Consider the following 8,077-nt stretch of genomic DNA (forward strand, 5'->3'; position numbering starts at 1 on the left):
AACCAGAGACATGAAAAATTATGCTGTATTTCTGTAATATGATTTGAATTGCATTCTGCTGTCATATATATAACAAATTAGAATAAATAAAATTTTAAAAAACCTCATCCAGCAAGAAGGCCATCACTAGATGTGACCCCCTCAACCTTGGATGGACCTCCAGAACCATGAGCCAAAAATAAACCTTTTCTTTATAAAATAGCTTGCCACAGGCATTCCATTTAGTAATACAAAATGGACTAATATAATGGGACAGCTTTAGGTAGAACCCAGACCTACAAACACGCATCCTGGTGTTCATTGCTTTGTCTTAACTGGCCTGTGCCACCTCTTTTCATACAGCACACAAGCTAAAAATGGTTTTTACGTTTTTAAATGGTTGAGGGGGAAAAAAGAACACAATCTTTTGACACAAGAAAATGATGTGAAATTCAAATTTCAGTGTCCATAAATGAATTTTATTAGAACACATTTACATCCATGTATTTACATATTGTCTATGACTGCTTTCCTACTTTAACAGCGTATTTGAGTAGTTAGAACAAAAATTGTGTGGCCCATAAAGTCTAAAATATTTACTATCCGTTTTTTTACAGAACAGAGAGTGGCTCTAGACATTGCATTACTGAAAAACCTTTGTGGTGTCAAAATTCTGGGGGTACACAGAAAATAAAAAGCAGCATAGAGGTTACAGAATGCCATGCACTGAGTATTACTGGTTCTGTATTCATATCCCTGACTCCTTAAACATCCTTTGGGATAGGAAATGGGCTGTCCCAGCCCCAGTAGGATTACTATACTGCAGAAAATTTAAATTCCCTCTTTGTCCATGTGAGAAAGTGAAAGCCCTAGGAGTTTTGGCCTCACATGTGCCCCAGTTAGATCTCTATCCCCAGTAGTGAATAGTGACAAAAACCCTACTTCAACTACCTTATGGTAGAGCTCTTATTGGCTCATGTAACTGAAAAGTCCAGGTGTTCAAATGATATGGTCAGGCATCTGTCTTGATTGTGTTTTCCTCTGGGTTGGTTTTATTCTCAGGCAGCCTGTATTCATCATCTCTGGAGAGAGATTTGAATCCCAGGTTTAAAAAAAAAAAAAAAAAAAACTGATCTGTCAGAGTCTATCCCAGGACATGGCTCTGTACCTTTTCTCGATATTCAATCTTGCTTGGCTAGAAGTAATTGTTACACAGAATGGCATATTATTTTGACATGCTCTTAGACCTTCCTAAGCTAGAAATATAATTAAAAATTCAGCCCTCCTGGGCTGGGGATGTGGCTCAAGCGGTAGCGCACTCGCCTGGCATGCGTGCGGCCCAGGTTCGATCCTCAGCACCACATACCAACAAAGATGTTGTGTCCGCCGAGAACTAAAAAATAAATATTAAAAATTCTCTCTCTCTCTCTCTCTCTCACTCTCTCTCCTCTCTCACTCTCTCTTTAAAAAAAAAAAAAAAATTCAGCCCTCCTCTCCTGAAACGGTCTTCTCCCATTTGAGAAGCTTTTTGGTGGGTGATCTCAGACACATGAGGCATCTGCCACATGCCAGGCATGGAGGGTAAAAGAGTAAGGCATGGTGCCTGTGCAGTGTCACATGCCATGATAAAGGGAAAACTCGGGAGCTGTGGGAGAGCAGAGGTTAAGCACCTAACCCAGCTTGGACAGGAGGTGAGGGAGAGATGATCTCCTATAAGTATCACCTGAGCTAGGCACTGAAGGATGTCAAAACATAAGCCAGGCTAAGGGGTTAAGAGCACTGGAGCAAGAACAAAAGCCTGAAGTGGAAGAGCTTGAGATTTAATCATAAGAGGAGTTAAAACACTTTCAAATACCTGTACCCAGAGGATAAGCCAAATCTGAGAGGCCTTCAGCAACCTGCCCCATTATGCATTCCCTTAAGCAGAGTAAACTGCTCAGACATTCCAAACACAGAGAATCTCCAGACCCCCCTGTTCTTGTCAAGATGTTTCTTCTACCTAGAAGTCTGTTTTGCCCACCCCATCCCACCATTTGTTTTACAGATATCTTCCTGCTCATCCTCAAGGGTTAACCCAAGGCAGTTAACTACCTTGCTGATCCTTAGATACCTAGTTCTGTTTCATCACTTGTCACTATATATAGTGTGCTTTATCATTAAAAAATGATTCTCATTAAAAATAAGACAAGCCTCAGGGGCAAATTACTTCTCAGAAAGCAGACAAGTCAACTTCCCCTAGACCCAGGTAAATCCTGGTGCTGTGAAAGCTCATCAACCCCCCTTGGCTTCAGTGCCATCCTATGCTCACACCTCTGAATTCCCTCTCCCAGTTCCAGCCTCTCTTCTGAGCTACAGACCCATACACCCAGTTCACTCCTGGGCACCCCACCTGAACACTTTCTGTTACAATGAATCAAAACTGAGCCCATTAATCCCCAACCCCACCTTTCCCAATTGCTCCTGAGTTTGATGTCTTCTTTGAGTGAAGAAAAAAAATTTTTTTAGTTGGAAGTTATACTAGCTAGGCATGGTGAGCACTCCTATAATCCCAGGAAGTCCAGAGGCTGAGTCTAATGCCAGGAGGATCGCAAGTTTGTGGCCAGCTTCAGAAACTTAATGAGACTCCGCCTCAAATTTTAAAAATTTAAAAAGTGCTGTGACTATGTTCAATTCCTAGTACCCCCCCCCCAAAAAAATGGGGTTATATGTGACTTTTTCTACTCCCCCACTCCCCCACACCTAGTCTCTTAAATAATCAAATATACATATTCAAGTTAGGTATGATGTCATATACAATCATATATATTAAAAAGATGTTAATGTATATAAGTATATATGATTCTATAGGATCAACATCTACATAAAATATATAAATATTTGCAAATATAGTATATGATTCTACATAGCATGGTATATAACATTAATATAGAAGAAAATTATATAGGAGACTGAATGTGATATTTAGTATATATAATCACAATCATACACTGCATGTGGTTATATATAAAATGATAAAGTGACATAATTCCATTTCTTCTTTCCATCCTCCTAGTCCCCATGACTGCTTTATCGCATCTCCCTTAGATTGCTGCAATACCTTCAGGATTCACCATCTTCAAATCTGTCCTGAAGCCAACTGCCTAAGTCATCTTTCCAAAACCCCAGTTTCCTCATGTCATCTTTATGCTTAAAGGCTTTTGATGACCCCTCACAGTTGATATTTTGAAGTTGAAATTCCTTAGTATGCTATTCAAGGCTTACCTCAGTGGAGTTATTTTTAAGTCTTATCTACCCTTTGCTAGAAAAAGGTCAATGGGGGGGTACTTTGAATAGTATGGTCAATGCAGAATTTCCTCAAGAGGGGACTTCTAGTCCCTCTACTTTCCCTGCTTAGCTAGTGCCTTCTATGTCCCCTTCTTAAGTGAGGATAATGACTCTGGGTGACTAAGTAACTACTGATTACTGGGCCAGTGTCAAGCTCTTAACTTGAAGGTGAGTACCTTGGCCTTGGGGAATCCTCCCAGCCCTTGTAAGTGAGTTCTGTGTTAATGCCCACTTTATGGCAAGGAAACTAAGGCGCCTAGAGTTTGTCACTTGCCTCAGAGACCACAATGTGTAACAGAGTCCTATCAATTCAGGCTGCTAGGATCCTTAACGCCGTGCTTGCTGCATTTATAGAGAGAGGATGTCACCTCTTGTGGACTGCCAACCTCTCAAGATAAACCCGAACTCCTCGACACTCTGACCCTCCCCAGCCCAGCACTGCTCTAGCAAGCACTAACTGGGACCACTCTTCACCCCCATCCAGTCCCCCTCACTTTCTTCCTGCCTTGCCTAACTCATCCTCCAGGACTTCTCTGAGAGGTCACCTCCTCTAGGATGCCTTTCCTGGTACCCCCACCTGTGAGCCAGGTTAAATGCCACTTCTCCTTGCTTCCATAGCACCCTCGTAGCCCCTGTCATGCCACACTGCGTGGCTAGCTCTTTTCTCTCAATAACTGTGGGCTCCTAATTGGGCAGAGACCAGGACAGTTTCCTCTAACACGGAACCTGGAATAAGCACTTCATAAATGCCTGCTGACCTGAATTTACTCAGTGGACATCCAAACTGGAAGGGGACTTGATGTGACCATAACTATACATTTGCAATATGCTTTAAGGTCTGAAAAGCCCTTTCACCTAATTATCTTATTTACTCCTCCAAGGTCGATATTGTCCCCAAAGTTGAAGAAACTGAGATTCAGATAAAGTTAAGTGACTTTTCCAAGTTCATCCAGCCAGGAAGTGACCTTGGGTCTTTCTCAGGCCCAGCACTTCCCAGATCATCTGATTCAAATGACACACAAATTTTACTACCAAGGAAGGACACTGTGGCCAGGAGAAGTACATTTCTGGCCTAGGCTCACACAATTCATACCCCATTCTGTGCTCTTTCCTCACACAGGAAATGCCCAGGAAGGTGACAAAGTGAGAATAGGGTCTTAGACTAGGGAGAAAGGAGCAGACTGTGTCTCTTCCCATTTGCTCCCTCCCCATTTGTCACAACCCAAATGTTTAAATTTTGTATTTAGTATTTACTCTGAAATGGCTTTCATCTGATTTTCCCCCTTGCTCACCAATTTAGCTGTCAGAGTAAATAAATGTGAAGCCAGGTCTCCAGCCTCTCCCAGCTCACATTACCTTCCTAGAATTACTCCCCGGCGGGTGGAACCACTGCTGGGGGCCTCCTACAGAATTATCCAGTTACTAATGAAGCCTTTTTTTTTTCAAACCCCAACCTTAATGGAAACTCAGGTGGGGGAGGATAGTAAAATCCATCCCAAAGGACAAGATGACCACATCCTGTCAAGTGACCAAGAGAAGAATTGAAGTGAGAACTAAATGGCATTGTATATGTTGAATGCTAAATACAGCTCCGGGAGGGAGTCAATACTTTTTGAAACAAAATATTAGTTTTAATGTAAGGTTGGCTGTCACCTCAACCCTGAGATGCATTGTTATCCCCAAAAGTACAAGGAAGGAAACCAAGGCTTAGAGAAGCAGGGTGACCTGCCCCAGTCGCCTGCAGGAAGACTGATGGAACATACTAAAGTTGCTAATCCTAATTTTGCCAAGGTCACTCCTGTCTGGATACTTTCTTTGTAGTGGTTGTTGGAAGAGAGATTTCTTGTTCTCAAAGTGATTTCACTTCTGTGCTTTTTGAAGTCAGGCAGGCCCTGGGCTGGAATAATGGATATGCAGCTTCATTAAGTAAGTTATTTAGGAGAATGTTTTATTATTTGGTGGACTTATGTCTTTCTCCATAAGAATTTGAGGTGGCATTCAGTAGAATGACAACTAGAAAATACAGCCAATCTATGATGTAAGGATGGGTAATTTTGGGGGGGTTATTTACTGTGGTCCAGGTAGATTCCTGAGACCTCGTACAAGGATCATTTGTTCGATTTTCACAGTTAGATAGGAGCTGGAGTCTTTCTCAACACCACTCCCACAGGTGAGAAAACAAACTGAACAAGTGACTGAATAACTTGTCCAGAGTAATAAAGGGAAGTAACAGGACTCGTTCCCAGTCTGCTCTCAGAATCTTTGTGCTGCATCTCTGAGTTTAGTGCCTCTTACTCCCCTTTTGAGTTCCTAAGCACTTAATCAGGAATCAGATGCAGAATTGCATAATAGGTAAGAGTTTGGGTTTAGGGTCTGAGTACCAGAAGTTGAGATGGGAGCTTCTATAAGCATGTTTCTTCAACTATCACTATAACCTCTTCAAAGGTTTGGCTGTGAGAATTACAGTGAATAATGTATATAAAATAGTGTTTGGCATCGAAATGCTTAATAAATGATGTTTGTGTTATTATTATTATTATTATTAAGAATTATTATCACTCATGGAATACATGCTTCCCTTCCTCTTCATAGGAGGGCAACACCTTGTTCATTCAGCCTCAACCTTTGCACTCATCTCTCTACCTGGAATATTTTCTTCTGTCCCCTTAACCTATCCAAATTTCACCTGCCCTTTAGTTTCATCTTAAGCCTTTTTTGTCCCTATGAAGTTCTGCAAATCCAGTACAACCTTTGTAGCTGTCTTCTTCTTTCCTGAGCTCTTCTGCACTCACATGGGTACAGCATTGTATAATATTCATTGTCTTCCCAATTCCCCTGGCCGCCCAGAGTGAATGGGGAGGAGATACAGGAGGTCCTATTATTATTCCCATTTTGCAAATGAGAAAAGAGGCTTAGATCATGAATGATAAGCCTGGAGTCATGTCCATGCTCGTTGAGAGAATACGGAAAGCTAATGTGTGCTTGTGTGTTTGTGTGCATGTTTACGCATGCAGAGTGGACATGGTCCTGTGTGCAGCCTAGAAATCAAGAGTATGAGCTCTGATATCAGACAAGTCTGGTTTTGATTTCTTGGCTCTGATAGTTATCAACCACTGTGGCTCCAGTTTGCAAATTCCACCTCTCTGAACCTCAGTTTCTTCATTAGTAAAATGGGCACCATAAGACTAGGGGCCTCACACAGTTATTGGGATAAGAAAACAAGATCACAATTGTAAAATGCTAAGTATTGGAATGCCTGGCACAGATGAAAGTACCCAGGAATGGTAGCTAAGATTATTGTGTGTAAAAGAGTTATTTGAAGAGGAGGGGATTGCTCATCCGTAATCATGCTGGAGGGTGCATGTGTACACATATACATTGTGTACATATGCACACACTTCACCTATTTCCATGTTATAATCTGTTCTCATAAAAGATAATGGTTCAGAGAGAAACACTTTGCTCTCTGAAAATCTATGTCTGAGAGCAATAAATAACTGGAATGCAGGGGCTGAAGTGGTTTCTGTGCATAGGAACAGATATTTTGTCTTTAGGGGACATAGGCATGGGTCTTTAGCGTCGTGTTGGTGTAGACATCCTTGTCTGCCTGCATCTGTCAGGAAGTGCCTCTGAATGTGCAGACTGACTGCCTATTGGGAACCCCATGTCTGGAGAGGTGTGTGTGCCATTTCTGCCTATAAATGGTTATCTCACCATCTGTGAGGATGTGTGTGTATTTGGGGATGTCTGAGATGATACAGGAATTGGAGCTCTGTGAACGGCTGCTCTTTTGAGAATGGATGGGTATACAAATGTAATGACAATTGTGTATGTGAGGTGTTTACATCTATAAATAAGGGCAATTACTGAGGTGACAGTATGTGTGTGACACGGTGCTAGTGGGCTGTCATGACCATAGTGCTGGATCTAAGCCTGAGTGTGTGTTTGTTTTTACAAGAGGACATATGTTTGTGTATGTGTCTGTAAGCTTAGTTGGTGTGTGGAGATGGAGCTGAGGCTGTAAGTGTCCATATGTATCTGAATGCTGTAGGATGTTAGTATGGGTAAGGCTGTCTTTGAGTTTGAGAGTTTTGTCTGTGCAATTGGAGGCTGTCTCTTAGCTACATGCTTCTCTGCCTTCCCTACTTCTCTCATTATCAGTAGAACCCTAGAGATGGTGAGATGGGCACTGGACTGTGTAACTAAGTAAATCCTAAAGGGAAGAGGGATATTCCAAGCAATCCCTCCCAAAAGAATTCAAGGGAACTACTCTCCCTTGCCACTAAAGTCCCTTCCCAGTCCCAGTCAGTGCTTATGATCCGGTGTGCTCCCTGGTTATTATGAAGTAGAGGTATCTGTGCAGGCATGTGAAGTATGGGTGGATGCCTATTGCCCCATTAAATGATGCAAACAGGTAATAATTTGCATCTGTATGTACACAAATGCACCAGGCACAACAGTGCATCAGCAGAGTATAACGTGTGGCTTCATATAGAGTCCATCTCTGCAGACGGCATGACCCTCTGGTCATGAATGGGGCTGTGCCTGAGGGCGGTGGGTGCCCCTTGAGGGAGGGGCAGTAGTGAGAGCTGTGTAGATGTGTGCCCGCCACTGTCTTTGTATGTAAGCGTGTCTCTGAGTGTATCAGCAGCTCTGAGTTTCTGTGTGACTCTGTGTTTGTGTGCGTATGTCTCCGGGACTCTGCCTCGTTGTGTGTGTCTCGCTCTTCCTTGGCGGGGAGGGGATTGGTCACGCATGACTCATCTTGAACCGA

This window comes from Spermophilus citellus (assembly GCF_964194105.1).
Source record: "Spermophilus citellus genome assembly, chromosome: 2".
NCBI classification, from domain to species: domain Eukaryota; kingdom Metazoa; phylum Chordata; class Mammalia; order Rodentia; family Sciuridae; genus Spermophilus; species Spermophilus citellus.